This window comes from Dermacentor variabilis, chromosome 1 (assembly GCF_050947875.1).
Source record: "Dermacentor variabilis isolate Ectoservices chromosome 1, ASM5094787v1, whole genome shotgun sequence".
In the NCBI taxonomy this organism is placed as follows: Eukaryota; Metazoa; Arthropoda; class Arachnida; order Ixodida; family Ixodidae; genus Dermacentor; species Dermacentor variabilis.
In genome coordinates, this window is record NC_134568.1 from 176,491,034 (window position 1) to 176,507,112 (window position 16,079).

The 16,079-nt window shown below is 50.8% G+C and overlaps 1 protein-coding gene across 2 annotated transcripts in view; it reads right to left on the reverse strand.

Annotated features, from left to right (window-relative positions):
- LOC142588422 (E3 ubiquitin-protein ligase MARCHF8-like) overlaps window positions 1–16,079 on the reverse strand; it is a 256,600-nt gene that overhangs the window by 153,473 nt on the left and 87,048 nt on the right. The window lies entirely within an intron of this gene.

Genomic DNA, 16,079 nt, shown 5'->3' on the forward strand with positions numbered 1-16,079 from the left:
CTCGCGCACTTCGACGAGTACGCCGATACAGAAATCCATACTGACGCCAGTAGCCTAGGCCTCGGTGCCGTGTCCAGAGGAGAAACGGAGTCGAACAGGTGATAGCTTACGCTAGCCGGTGTTGCGTTTCGCCTGCGACACGTGGTTTTGCCGGCGCGACTGCGGCGGGGCGGCGGACATTTTGGCCCGATCGTCGTCGCCGCAACACTCATCGCCAGGTGTTTCCAGGCGCGACTGCGGCGATGCGACCGCCTAGGGATCATCCTCGCATTCCAGTCATTGTGCCCGAAACAGGCGATGCCAAAGCAGGGATCTCATTCCAGTTATTGGGCCCGAAACAGGCGATGCCAAAGCAGGGATCTCGTTCCAGTCATTGTGCCCGAAACAGGCGATGCCAAAGCAGGGATCTCATTCCAGTTATTGGGCCCGAAACAGGCGATGCCAAAGCAGGGATCTCGTTCCAGTCATTATGCCCGAAACAGGCGATGCCAAAGCAGGGACCATCCTCTCATTACAGTCATTGTGTCCGACCGGCAGCGCCACGACAGGGTGCTACGAGATCGTGCTCGACATGGTGCTACGGCATCGCTACGACAGTGTGCGTCACCATTAGCCCATTGTACATTCACGTGCTCGTCTTTTGAGGGGTTCCTTCTTGCCCTCAACTGCGAGAGTATAAAAACAGCTGCCCCCGGACGCCAAAAGGAGGGCTCCGATTTCTTCTGCTGAGTGAAGTGCTCTCCCGTCTCTCTACTACGGTCAAACCTGACCGCCAACTCTTTGCGATGTTAAAATAAACAAGTTGTTTCGTTGTTACCAGTCGACTCATGCTTTGCCGGGACCTTCGGATGCTTCCAGTTGTACCCCAGGCCGCCAGGCCAGCGCTACCCTTGGGGCTTGCGACCCAGGTACAACCACGGGCGTCAGCGCCGAGTTCCCAACAGATCGTACCAGCAGTCCGATCCCAAACATCTGGTGGCAGCGGTGGGATCGCCTACGACTTCAAACAACTGTCTGCCAGCGGTGAGATCGCGACAACGGAGGCCAGCAGCGAAGAGATGCAGTTGACTGTATGCTGAGCAGCTCAACGACGATCCGGGAGCAGTGCAACGAGCCCTGTGTGACGACTGGTTGCCTGCAGCGGAACGACTGCGTGGAATTCCTGCCTGCGAGGTTTGGTGAGTGCGGGACTTTCTTCTTCTGAGCTTTGCCAGGCTTTTTGTTAGTGTTAGAAACAGAGCTGGTAATTGTGGTTGTCGTTGCTGCCGGGTTAGTTGCGGCAAGACAATAATAGGCAGTAGAGAAAGCAGCATTCAGAGCAGCCATGGATTTGAAGTCGTTGCGCAAACCGAAATTGTTGGAGCTTGCAAGAGAGTTGGGTCTGGATGTCTCAGACAAACTCAGAAAACCAGAACTGATAAAGGCTATTCTTGAGTTAGAGGCTGAGGATGACGAGCTGTCGGAATGCCTTGAGACTATTGAAGAGAGGGAGACTGCAAAAAGACAGGAGCGCGAACTTAAAGAACAAAAAGAGAAAGAAAAAGAAGAGCGTGACCATCAACACGCTTTGGAAATGAAGCGTCTCGAGATAGAGATGGAACGCGCTCGTAATGGAAGTCAGGCACACGGTGCAGGAGAACGCGTATTGTTCAAAATGACTGACCTAATGCGGCCGTTTAAGCTTGGAGAGGACATTGGTTTGTTCCTGGTTAACTTTGAGCGAACGTGCGAGAAGCAGGGGTTCTCTCGGGAAACGTGGCCACAGCGCTTGCTCACTTTGTTACCCGGCGAGGCGGCCGACGTAGTCGCTCGCTTGGATAGAGAGGAAGCAGAGGATTTCGACAAAGTAAAATCGAGTCTGCTAAAAAAGTACCGGCTGTCTGCGGAGGCGTTCCGTCGGAAGTTTCGGGAAAATGAGAAAGGCAGAAGTGAGTCATATACAGAGTTTGCGTATAGGCTTATGTCGAACATGCAGGAGTGGCTCAAAGAAGAGAAAGCGTTTGGTGACCACGATAAAGTTCTGCAGTGCTTCGGGCTAGAACAGTTTTATAGTCGGTTACCGGAGAACGTGCGATACTGGGTCTTGGATAGGCCAGACGTGAGTACGGTGGCTAGAGCCGCTGAGCTAGCCGAGGAGTTTGTGACGCGTCGAGCTCGCGGAGCTAAGGACGGTCAAAAGGGTGAATTTGGCTCGAAGTTTGAGAGGCCGAAGTTCACACCCATGAGAGCAAAGGGGAACACGCGTAGTGCGGATGCGAGTGGAAGCAGTGCGACCGAACCTAAGGAGACGGCGGCAGCCGAAGCCGAACGCAGAAAGCGGTTCGAGATGAGGCAAGCGCGCGTTTGTTATACGTGCCAGAAGCCGGGTCACTTTTCGGCGCAGTGTCCGGAAACAACACCAAAAGTTGTGTTTTTTTCAATAGGCAGCACTGACGAGAACATGAAGCTTCTCGAGCCTTACATGCGAGACCTCCTCGTGAACGGGAAAGAGTGCCGAGTGCTTCGCGATTCCGCAGCTACGATGGATGTAGTTCACCCATCTTACGTAGAACCCCATATGTTCACGGGCGAGTGCGCGTGGATCAAGCAAGCCGTGGAAGCTCATAGCGTGTGTCTGCCAGTAGCAAAGGTGCTTATTGAAGGACCTTTCGGAGCGCTTGAGACAGAGGCGGCAGTGTCATCTATGCTGCCACCCCAGTACCCGTACCTATTTTCAAACAGGTCCGATCACCTCCTGCGCGAGAAGGGGCTTTTGTTTGGTGAAGCTAGTGTTCAGGCCTTAACCAGGTCGAAGGTTCGGGAGCTCGCTGCAAAGGCGGTAGTTGCGGGGCCGATGTTATCAAACAACGAAAAAGGGTCAGAGGCGCAGCAAGCTGATATTCCGAGCACGCCCGAACTGAATAAACTTGAGTCTGTAACGTTAAAGGCGCCAGATACTGGAGAGGAAATGCCCGACACGGGAAAGTTAGAAGAGCTATCTACTGATTTGCTCATCGCGCCTACGTCAGACGGACTTGATAGGTTGCTAAAAGTCAGCCGGTCGGCTTTGATAGCCGAGCAAAAAAAGGATGGCAGCCTGGAAAACGTGCGCTGCAATGTCAAAGAAGGTATCGCCAGGAAAACTGCGCGTTTTGTGGAAAGGGGTGGAGTCCTGTACCGGAAGTATCTAGACCGCAGAGGAGTGGAGTTCGATCAGCTGGTCGTGCCTCAATGCTATCGTCAGGATCTGTTGCGCTTGTCACACGGGGGTTCGTGGTCCGGACACCTAGGAGTTAAGAAAACTAAGGACCGTCTCTTGCAAGAGTACTATTGGCCAGGGTGTTTTCGGGACGCAGACCATTTCGTGAGGACATGTGACACTTGTCAGCGGGTGGGCAAACCAGGGGACAAATCGAGGGCGCCGTTGAAATTGGTACCTATCATTACGGAGCCTTTTAGACGGCTCGTTATTGATACTGTGGGACCTCTGCCGGTAACAGCCACGGGGTACAGACACATTTTGACTGTGATCTGCCCAGCGACAAAGTTCCCTGAAGCAGTGCCGCTTAAAGAACTCAGCTCAGTTGAGATAGTTAATGCACTACTGTCCATATTTGCGCGAGTTGGTTTCCCTGCGGAAATCCAATCAGATCAGGGCACAGTGTTTACTAGCGCTTTGACGACAACTTTTCTCGAAAGGTGTGGGGTAAAGCTGCTACACAGCTCAGTGTACCACCCACAGTCGAATTCCGTTGAGAAGCTCCACTCCGTCATGAAGCGCGTGTTGAGAGCGTTGTGTTTTGAACATCGAACTGACTGGGAGCTGTGTCTGCCTGGGGTGATGTTTGCTTTAAGGACCGCGCCGCATGCGGCTACGGGGTTTTCGCCAGCTGAACTGGTGTACGGTCGCTCGCTTCGATCTCCGCTTCGCATGCTTCGAGAATCATGGGAAGGTAGGGGCGACGACCCAGTCGTGGTGGAGTACGTGCTTAAGCTCCTCGAACGCTTAAGAAGGGCACAGGAGTTGTCAGGTGAAGCAATGGCAAAGGCCCAGCAGAGGGCCAAGGTTTATTATGATCGGACAGCCAGGGCCCGTCGTTTTGAGGTTGGCGATGAGGTCATGATATTGCGCACATCGCTAAACAACAAACTAGACGTGCAGTGGGAGGGCCCAGCGCGAATTGTTCAGAAACTGTCGGACGTTAACTACGTGGTAAGTCTGCCAGGAAAGCGGAAAGCACAGCAAGTTTACCACTGTAATCTGCTCAAACCTTATAGACAAAGGGAAGCAGTGGTGTGCATGATGATAAACGTTCCTGAAGAGCTTCCAGTCGAGCTTCCGGGACTAGGCTCAGTGACGAACAGGGAAGACACCGGTCAAGTCATTAGTGACCTTATCAGTAAAGCACCGCTGTCGCCCGAGCAGAAAACCGAACTACACCAGCTATTACAAGAGTTTCAAGGTCTGTTCTCTGAGAGGCCTGGTAGGACTTCTGTACTTACTCATGATATTGAACTTACCTCCCCAGAGCCAGTACGATCCAAGGCGTATCGGGTGTCACCCCGCCAGAGCGATATTATGGAGGCTGAGGTAAAGAAAATGCTACAGCTCGGTGTTATTGAAGCAGGTGAGAGTGATTATACCTCCCCTTTGATTTTAGTTGAGGTACCGGGCAAGGAACCTCGTCCTTGCGTCGACTACCGCAGGCTTAATTCCATCACTAAGGATCAAATTTATCCGATCCCTAACATCGAGGAGCGCCTTGAGAAAGTTAGTAGCGCTCAGTTTATTTCCACCCTAGATCTTGTCAGGGGTTACTGGCAGGTTCCACTTACAGAAGAGGCTAGTAGGTATGCGGCGTTCATTTCACCAATGGGAACATTCCGTCCTAAAGTGTTGAGTTTTGGTTTGAAGAACGCGCCATACTGTTTTTCAAGTCTCATGGATAAAGTGTTGCGGGGACAGCAAGAATTCGCTTTACCGTATCTAGACGACGTAGCGATATTCTCCGCATCCTGGTCTGAGCATATGGCACACTTGCGGGCAGTGCTAACCCGCCTGCGCGAAGCGGGCTTGACAGTAAAGGCTCCTAAGTGCCAGTTAGCACAGGCCGAGGTTGTCTACCTCGGTCACGTGATTGGTCAGGGTCGTCGCCGCCCCTCTGAAATAAAAGTGGCCGCTGTGCGAGACTTTCCGCAACCGCGCACCAAGACCGATATTCGGTCGTTCTTAGGTGTCGCCGGCTACTATCAGAGGTACATCCCTAGGTACTCTGATATCGCGGCTCCCCTGACGGATGCTCTAAGAAAGACAGAGCCTCAAACAGTCGTCTGGGACGAGACAAAGGAAAGAGCTTTTAGCGCCCTAAAGAGTGCCCTAACAAGCCAGCCTGTGCTACGATCGCCAGACTATACAAAAGGGTTCGTTGTTCAGTGCGATGCTAGTGAGCGAGGCATGGGCGTTGTACTGTGCCAACGGGAAAATGGAGAAGTAGAACACCCCGTCCTGTATGCTAGTCGTAAGCTGACCAGTCGTGAGCAGGCGTATAGCGCCACCGAGAAAGAGTGTGCGTGTCTCGTGTGGGCCGTTCAGAAATTGTCATGCTATCTAGCCGGCTCGAGGTTTATCATTGAGACGGATCACTGCCCTCTCCAATGGCTGCAGACCATCTCTCCCAAAAATGGCCGCCTCCTGCGCTGGAGCCTCGCTTTACAACAATATTCCTTTGAGGTGCGTTACAAAAAGGGGAGTCTCAACGGTAACGCCGATGGCTTAAGTCGAAGCCCCTAACGTAGGAATCAGCCTCAAAATTGTTTGTTACTGATGTTTTTCTTCCTGAGGCAGGATTTTTTTTTAACATATTGCTTTTGTTTAGTGTTTCAAAGTGATGATATGCTTTCTAGTGCAATTTTTCAATTTGTGGACGCGTTCTGAGTGATGCTAGACTACTGTAAGGAACTAGGCAGTGGTATAAAAAGGGGAAAGAGCCTGGCAGGGCTTAGTGAGGGTTGTGCCGTGCTTGCTGACTGAGCGGTTGAGTTTCAGCGTAGTTCTAACGCTTGCCGGGAACGAGAACAAAAATGTGAACTCTCCCGAAGTCACTTTGCAGTGTCCCGTGCGAACCTGAACGAGAGAACGAGGCCTTCTCTGTGCGCTGCGCTCAAGAAACGTCGAGGGACGCCCGACTTCGGTTATGAGCATCATCGAGCGACATCCCTCCGGACAGCGGATGCAGTCCCCTGTCCATCGGGATCTCCTTCCCCCGGCGGGGCGGTCTGTTGCGTTTCGCCTGCGACACGTGGTTTTGCCGGCGCGACTGCGGCGGGGCGGCGGACATTTTGGCCCGATCGTCGTCGCCGCAACACTCATCGCCAGGTGTTTCCAGGCGCGACTGCGGCGATGCGACCGCCTAGGGATCATCCTCGCATTCCAGTCATTGTGCCCGAAACAGGCGATGCCAAAGCAGGGATCTCATTCCAGTTATTGGGCCCGAAACAGGCGATGCCAAAGCAGGGATCTCGTTCCAGTCATTGTGCCCGAAACAGGCGATGCCAAAGCAGGGATCTCATTCCAGTTATTGGGCCCGAAACAGGCGATGCCAAAGCAGGGATCTCGTTCCAGTCATTATGCCCGAAACAGGCGATGCCAAAGCAGGGACCATCCTCTCATTACAGTCATTGTGTCCGACCGGCAGCGCCACGACAGGGTGCTACGAGATCGTGCTCGACATGGTGCTACGGCATCGCTACGACAGTGTGCGTCACCATTAGCCCATTGTACATTCACGTGCTCGTCTTTTGAGGGGTTCCTTCTTGCCCTCAACTGCGAGAGTATAAAAACAGCTGCCCCCGGACGCCAAAAGGAGGGCTCCGATTTCTTCTGCTGAGTGAAGTGCTCTCCCGTCTCTCTACTACGGTCAAACCTGACCGCCAACTCTTTGCGATGTTAAAATAAACAAGTTGTTTCGTTGTTACCAGTCGACTCATGCTTTGCCGGGACCTTCGGATGCTTCCAGTTGTACCCCAGGCCGCCAGGCCAGCGCTACCCTTGGGGCTTGCGACCCAGGTACAACCACGGGCGTCAGCGCCGAGTTCCCAACAGATCGTACCAGCAGTCCGATCCCAAACACCGGTCGCTGTCAAAAGCGGAAGGCAACTATTCTACGACCGAAAAGGAATGCCTCGCCATCGTTTGGGCTACAGCTAAATTTCGCCCTTATCTTTACGGCAGGGCATTCAAAGTCGTCAGCGACCATCACGCATTGTGTTGGCTAGTGAATATAAAGGATCCTTCAGGACGACTTGCGCGGTGGAGTCTCGGACTACAAGAATACGACATCACTGTAACCTACAAGTCCGGACGAAAACACTCCGATGCCGATTGCCTATCACGCGCCCCCATTGACCCGCCGCCGCAAGATGACGAGAATGACGACGCCTTCCTTGGAATGATAAGAGCGGAAGACTTCGCTGAACAGCAACAGGCAGACCCGGAGCTAAAAGGCCTCGTTGAATATTTGGAAGGGCACACCGACGTTGTCCCCAGGGCATTTAAGCGCGGATTATCTTCCTTCACGCTTCAAAACAATCTGCTCGTGAAGAACTTCTCACCAGTCCGCGCCAACTACCTTCTTGTTGTTCCGTCAGCGCTGCGTCCAGAAGTACTGCGCGCTCTAGATGACGATCCGACCGCCGGGCACCTCGGCTTCTCCTGGACGCTATCGAGGATACAAGAAAGGTGTTACTGGCAGCGCCTAACCGCCGACGTTGCCCATTATGTCAAGACATGCCGAGACTGTCAGCGACGCAAGACACCACCAACAAGGCCAGCCGGATTACTACAGCCGATCAAGCCTCCTTGCCGACCTTTTCAGCAGATCGGGATGGATTTGTTGGGACCGTTTCCGACGTCAATGTCCGGAAATAAAAGGATCATCGTGGCGACGGAGTACCTCACCCGCTTCGCTGAAACTAAAGCTCTGCCGAAAGGCAGCGCAGCTGAAGTGGCAAAATTTTTCGTCGAAAGCATTCTGCTGCGACATGGCGCCCCAGAAGTCCTCATCACCGACATAGGAACGGCCTTTACAGCGGAGCTCACGCAAGCCATTCTGCAGTACAGTCATAGAAGCCACAGGAGGACAACTGCCTACCACTCGCAAACGAATGGTCTCACGGAGCGCCTGAACAAGACCCTCGCCGACATGCTAGCGATGTACGTCGACCTCGAGCATAAGACGTGGGACGTGGTCCTGCCGTACATAACCTTTGCTTGCAACACGGCGGTGCAAGAAACAACACAGATCACGCCGTTTAAGCTGGTTTACGGCAGGAACCCGACGACGACGCTCGACGCCATACTGCCGCACGTCACCGACGAAGAGAATCTTGACGTCGGTACCTATCTCCAGCGAGCCGACTGTGTTCGCCGCTCTCGTTGTGCTTTAAGTGTAGCCTGTTTTGTGGGCACAGGTTCGCCCAATAAAAGCTAGTTTTGCGTTTCACAGTATTGCTACTGTGTTCTTTGACGTCACGACTACGTGACAGTATGGATGACATATGTGAGGTCCGTGCTGATATAAATGTCCGCTTTTCTGCGCTCGGCGCACGTTGAAGTGAGATGTTGCAACTTGCGAGGCGATGGTGGCAGCCGGCAAGCTACCCTCCCCACAGCAGAGGCTCTCTCCCGTTGCCTCGAACAGCATCCGCAAGCGGCATTTCTCCCCTGCCTTCTGCCGTATCAGTGCCGTGGGTCAACGTGACGTTTATACCACGAGCTCCGGCTGATATTATTCCCTGTTTTAGTCGCCGCGCGGCGCACCTTCAAGGGGAGTATGGTAGCGCGATTCAAAGACGGGACAATAGAAGACACAAAGGGACACACACATAGCGCTTTGTGTGTCCCTTTGTGTCTTCTCTTGTCCCGTCTTTGAATCGCGCTACCATACTCCCCTTGAAGATGCATTACCAACAAGCCCACATTTCAACCCGCGCGGCGCACGTCAGCGTTGCGCCCTGTGCGCCTCACGGGAATCGCCATGTCGCTCGCCCAGCCACAGGCTGCGCGAGCAACACGCGCTAAGTGTCGTCGTTAGCAATTACTTCACGATATATCACGCAATCATCGATAAACTGGTGAATGCGAGGTGTGAACGAAGACAGAAGGTCGTTAATGCAAATAATGAAAAGTGCTGATCCTTCACATACATATATGCCAGAGCGAAACTGTGTTATAGTGCTGAGTCGCGGCCATCAGGAGCAACCAACTGATGGTGCCTAGTAAGAAAACATGCGACCCGTTTCATTCAATACATCACTATTAGAAGAAGCAGTTTGTGGCAAACCTTGTCGAACATCTTACTTGAGCGTTAAAAAATTTGTCAGCACGTGAAGCGCTAGCTAAGGTGCAGTGCATCCTGAGCGACATATAAATAATATATGTCGCTATAATATAATAATAATATAATAATATATATAAGAATCCAGGGAAAACACGGGGAAGGTGGGAGATGGAAATTCAAGACGATGAACAAAACGAGAACAAGGTGAAAGCAGGAGCCAACGTTTCGACAAGTGGACTTGTCTTCTTCAAGGCGACATATGCTGTCCTCGCCACAGTATATAGGTGGGGTTCTTCTAAAGGGGAGAAGGCGTAAGGCGAGTGGGTGTGGCAACGAGCTGACACGCGGGCATTGACACGTGATCGACAGACGGCCGGGTCCCTGGCTTTGTGCACAGCGCTCCTTTATTCTCAATTCGACACGCTAACACACCTTCGCTCGTTGCCGCACCCACCCTCCTTACGCCCTCTCCCCTTTAGAACAACCCCACCTATGGCGAGGAAAGCATATGTCGCCTTGAAGACAAGTCCACTTGACGAAACGTTGGCTCCTACTTTCACCATGTTCTCGTTTTCTTCATCATATATTATTAGGGTTACAAGAAGAAACAACTGTCAAAGAACAGTGTGATAAACAAGCGACAGAGAAAGTGCGCTCGTGTTGTGTTTCTTTTTCTGTCCCTTGTTTATCGCGCTATTGTTCGACATTATGCCGAACGCCGACTCGCCCGGCATTCAGTACTTCCAAGAGAAATAAACGCACATAAATGTACTGGTTCAAGCAGAGAAATTTCCCGAGAGTGACATGAGGTCTCGAGGAAGCGTTTGCACGTCAAGAGACACGTAGCTGTGGAGCAGCCGCCTCTGCTGAAAGTTAATTGCACTGACCTTTATTGTTAGGATACGAAGTGGGCTAAAGAGGGGGGGGGGCGAAATCGAGGCATCGGAACTGCGTTCACGATGGGCTCTGGAAACCCAGACATGTCATTTATAAAACTTGATCGAAGCGAATGAAGTCTACCGATCGAATCCTCGCTTCATCAGATCAGCTACGCGAAAGTCGCGAAGCGCCTGCGGGAGCACGTGACGCCGACAGCTTGGGCTAACGCTGGCGGCAAGTTTGCGAGAAATGAGATACGAGCGGGTGGAATTGGCAGAAGACTACGTTATACAAGAATTAATAGCATGAACCCGACCCGTTCCCTAGCGAAAGTATCGACCTTTCCTCTTATACCCGTTGTAGAAAAGAGAAAACGTATACGAAACAAAATGGGGAAGGATAGAGAGAAATGAAGATGTACGTGGAAAGGCGTTGAAAGGAAGAATAACTGTACGATTCACGGAGCACAAAAAAGAAAGAAAGAAAGAAAGTGAAAGAAAGGAAGAAAAAAAGTCTAGGCGTTGATCACAGTTAACGTCGGGCGCACCTAATGAGAACAGACGTGCAGGTTGGCATCCATAATCACAGCGAGACTACATGTATATACAACTTCGTGGCATTCGAGAAAATGAGCATACAGACGGAGTCGCCTTCTCGGACGGAGTCGCGCCACCATATAAGCTAGGGTCCGAGCATCTCGATTTATCTAGCGTGGCGCAACCTTCTAGCCAGCAACACACACATACAAGTAGAAAGAAAGGAAATAAAAAGCAACAAAACATACAGGTCACAGTCCTGACCGAGAAGGTCTCGTCAACACGTGTAAGGCGCAACCACAGCAGGAGAGAGGACCAGCAATAAAGTACCGCTCGAGTTCGACGTGCGAAAACTTCCGGGACGTCACCATGCCCCATCGTTAAATGAATTTCCCGCGGCGGGACTTACGCATTCTTCGGTGCCCACGGGATATGCGAGGGAGCTTGCAACACAGCTGCGGTACAAGCGAGCGTGTTCATGAAACAGTGTCCATGCGAAACATTGTTTTGTGTCTAGCAAAGCGAAACGTAATTTTATAAATAAAAAAAAGAACCTAAAAGACAAAACAGCCGAATGTCTAAATGTGCCGCTAGAAGATGGTACTGGCAAGTGCAGAATAATGCGTCCGAACTCGGTGGTGCAGTGAAAAGCCAAGGGCTCCCATTGGTCACCCATGAAAGGCTCGACAGAGAAGGACCAGTACGCAGCTGTCGCCCTCTTGCGCTGCGCAAGCTAGCGAGCGCCTTGGCATCTCTGGCCAGCCGCTGCCTGCATTTCCTTCAATTCAGCCTTGGTATAGTTTGGGCGAGGCAATGAACGGCGCTCACCTTCAGTTTGCCTCCTTTGAGCGGCTGAACGAAGCTACAAGCCGTCGCGAACCGGACGCGGCTCACTCCGTCCACTCGTGAGGAAGGGGTGGCATGAATGTGAGTGCTTCGGAACGCTTTCAGTTACATCTGTTCAGTAGTCGGAGCAGGACATGTATGTATCATCAGTGCAAAGGAATGTGCGCGCAAGCGTTGCGTGTACGCCAGAACCCTTCGATCGTTACATGATTATTTTTACTTTTGACAGCATGCTATTCTTGCATAGTGTTTGCACTGGTTCGCGAAGCGTCTCATGAGTAGCCTCTTGTATGCCATATGTCTAATCACGCAATAATGGTAATACAAATACGGGTACGGCTATATTTCGTGTAGGCTGCATCAGGGACGCAGCCGATGTGGGGCACATGAAACGCTTTGTGTTTGCGGCAGAGGTTGCTGTGCTTGCCGCATTAGCCCTTATAAACTCTTGATCAGCATTCGCTTGAGTTTCGTAAGTTACACCTACTGCGGCATAGTGAGCTCTCTGAAACGCGAACACTCTATGTCGGTTGGCCAAACGTACTGCCGAGCTACACCTCTCTGAACGCCACGTGCGAGGCTAAATTTATAGCTTCCGTCGCGTTATGTGTGGCGCGACAACGGCGCCATCTGCGCACGCGATACATGCTTGATCGAGTAATGGCTTCTTTCCTCTACACAACCATACCAAAGTAAGGCGCGTGAGCAGTACGGTTGCAACGATATAAGCGATAATATAACACGTTTTCCTTACATGCGGTTTTAGCAAACAACCCCCCTTTGACCGATTTTAAAGACGTTTAACTTCCAAAAATTAAGAGCCATTCCACTCTGTGGAGGTGGACGACTAGCGAAGCTGTATATAACTATAAAGAAAGTCAAATAAACAACAAGACAATATAGCACAAATATGCACGTTGATATGTTTATTTGTATTTACGTTTACATCGTCACCACAATAATTACAGCTTTATGGTCGCTATGATAGACGGCCATGGGCTCTGTGACGACACTGGAGATGTTCTTAGCGAACGTTATGTCTATGCGCGACCGATGGCACATCGTGGAGACAGTGGTCTTGGTGTAACATTGAAGGCCGAACCTTTCCAAGATAAACGCCAAGAACCATTTTCCGTCGGGACAAGACACATTGACGTTAAAGTCACCCACACTGACGATGGGATTTGGGTCCACCGGGAGGATCCACCCAAATGTGTCGCTCATAAAGTCTTCAAGGTCCCTCTTTGAAGTTCTGGGACGAACGTGTACGGTGGCGACAACGATTCCGTCCCCAGTCTGTACGGCGCACGCGTCGGCACATTCCACGGCAAGGCCGCAAGGCTCTCGCACGTCGTCGGTAAGGCATATATGGCGCAACGGCCGCGCTGCTGCTGTTGGCGTAGATCGCAATGCATCAAACCATCATTCATCACCCGTTTTGACACATCAGGCCTCAAACCCAGCTGATACGATTTTATCTTATGCATAAGCTGTTTTAGCTCTATAGACTCCGCGATCGTTTTTGCCTGCGCACATCACGAAACGCTAGAAATTAGCCTAAGACAGCTCCGCTGTAAAAACACGTGGCGAGGAGGCAAGAACGCCGCCATTGTTTTTGCCTGCGCACATCACGACACGCTGGAAACTAGCATCAGACAGCTCCGCTGTAACAACACGTGACGAGGAGGCGAAAACGCCGCCTTCGTTTCTGCCTGCGCACATCACAAAACGCTGGAAACTAGCCTAAGATAGCTCCGCTGTAAAAAGAAACGTCACGTTACACTTAAATCTTGAAGGCGTAATTAGCCGAATGCCCGCAATACGCCGCCACAATATTGGCTTCATCGAGCTGCATGGTACCTGCACCTTGACAGCGCAAGTTCGTCAGCTGCACCGGAAGCGGCTGTTGATGAGCAGTAGAACGTAGTTTAACTGCACATTGTGCAAGAGAGACCTCATCTTGCTGTTACAAGTCTTTTCACTCGTACTTTTATGCCAAGAGCCTTTGTTTCTTGCTTTCTGTTTCTTGCCAACGTTTATCACATTTCAAAGAAAACTAGCAATCGTATTCACGCGCTTTAATTTAGTGCGACTTCTGAATACTTCGCTTCATTTGCAGACAAACGTACTTATCTGTCACCGTTTTGTCTGCAGTGTATTAAAGGGCCACTAAAGCAAAACACTGAATCAGTTCAGACAAATAAAGCGTTCTTTCAAAACACTGTAGTCGTTAATTTCGAATAGGTTGATTATTAGAGGAGAAAATTAAGGTCCAAGTTTCAGTTTTTGAATTTTTCGCCAAATCCCCAACGCCGGTACGTCACTGCGACATCGCGGATTTCAAAGCAATTTTTTTTCGTATTTCGGCCGCGTTGGCTCAGCAAAAGCTTCCGAAACTCGCCCTGTTCAATCTTTCGCTCCTTTAGACCACAATGTAGCCTGTTTTACCGGTAGAAAATTAACAAGGCCCTAAAAGACGTCATCAATATCCCTGAAGTCAGAGCGAGCTGGTGCGGGAACTTAAGGAGGTGTCACCACTAGACTTTTGTTGTTGCGCTTTTTCAGGCTTACCAAGCGTATTATCGTGGTAAGAGTGGCACATGGCACACGGTTATAACGGCGCGTTTTGGGGACCGGACACAAAAAAATGCACACAGGACGGCCGCTGGCGACTGTCCTGTCCATCTTGGTCTGTAAGAGTGTTGTTTTGCATATTGTCACGTAGTAGTGACGGTGAAGAAGGCAGCAAAACTGTGATTAACGAAACTAGCGTTTTATTGGGCGAACTTGTGCCCTCAAAAGCAGGCTACACTGAAAGAACAACGATAGTGGCGAACACACTCGGTGACCGTTGAAAATCTGATCAGCGGGTCAAGCGCGTCGGCTTTTATACATCAGTCATCGAAGGTTGCAGAGTAATCGCTGGGACCCGCGTGTCTTCCAGAAAGTTCTACATCATTCGCGTCGCGCGATGAAATCAGATTACACAAGGTTCGGTGACAACATACAGCGGATAGGACCATCGATAACTTTCGAGAAACTTCGGATACATGCAAGCGCGTCCTGGGCTGTGCGATAACATTTGTTAGGCGGTGAAACGCGGTGACCCGATAAAGATAAACAAGTGCACGTGTCAATACTGAAGCAGAAGAAATCATTTTTCTCTTTGGGAGAAATTTGCGACGACGTCCTTTAAGAACGTCGTCGCAAATTTAACGCGGGTTCATTGTTTCCACATTTCAATATAAAAAAAAAACATTCCTTGTATACTTATCTTGACTTCATCTGTTGGCTTCATTATTTAAGCCCCCTCAGTTACTCTGGTCCTTTTCGGTCATTGCATAGCAAGGATCACGACTCAGGAAGCCGTGCTGCCTTTTAGCATAGGACGGTTTATTGTCCAGCTGCTTCGTCCTAACATCATGTTTTACACGACGCCTGCGGTTGAATGTTCCACATCCGCTGTCATGGTCGTGTGTGGCGCTGGCTAACACTTAGATTATAAATACTATTACATAAATACGCAAGAAAGTGGACGGGGGGACAGTCGCCGCAGCTCACGTTTAGGAGTGTATTTGCTCGCGTCGTGCGAATATTGCGGTTTCAAGCTGAGTGGCTTACTTCCCAGTGAACTCCCATGACACACGTGGAGACAAGAGACTGTCCAGCAGCTGCTCTGCCACAGTGCCTGCTTTGACGTACGATGTGCCTTTGTCTCTGGAAAGTGTTGCGTCGATTGCCAGCTTGGCCTGCGAGTGTCAAAGGTCTTGAGACGGTGACCTCAACATTCAACAACCCAGCATTCTACGCGAGCTCTATTTGAAGTAACCGAAGCCAATGGACTTAAGCGGCCGCACGAATTGCCCGTACCAGGGGTGCAACCAAAGCACATACAACCAAAGCGCATAAAAGGGGCGGGCCCAATTTTTATTTCCTTCTTCCTTCCCTCTTTGCACGTCACTCATCCTCTTTATTGTCGGTTCAATTCTGGCCCGCGGTGGCCTCATTTCGATGGAGGCGGAGTGCAAAAACGCTCGTATATACCCTGCTTCGTCGGCACGTTAGCGAAGTCTAGGAGGTCGTAACTAATTCAGAACTTTCCTTCCCCCCCCCCCCACCATCCCTATAGACAGGCTCGCAAGGACCGTGAGAGTTCTTTTCGACATTAAACTCCTTAATTTAATTTATTTTTTCTAACCCGTGTAAGGTGGCCTGTACCGGACATTAGTTTGGTTAAATTGCTGTCCTGTTTTTATGCATTGCTGTGCTGTGATCGCTGAACATTAGAAAATCATTCTAACGTTTAAGCTGCTTCACAACATCATACGCTGTACGGCCATAAGATCGCGGCCCCACGTCGTCAGGCGAAGAACTCGGTCGTCATCAGTGCAACTTGATGCGCCAGCTATGCGAGCAAACTACAGAGCATTTCCATTCGTTTATAGCGCTACTAAACTATGGAGTTCACTGCCTCAAAAAACAAGCAAAACATATTTCATTC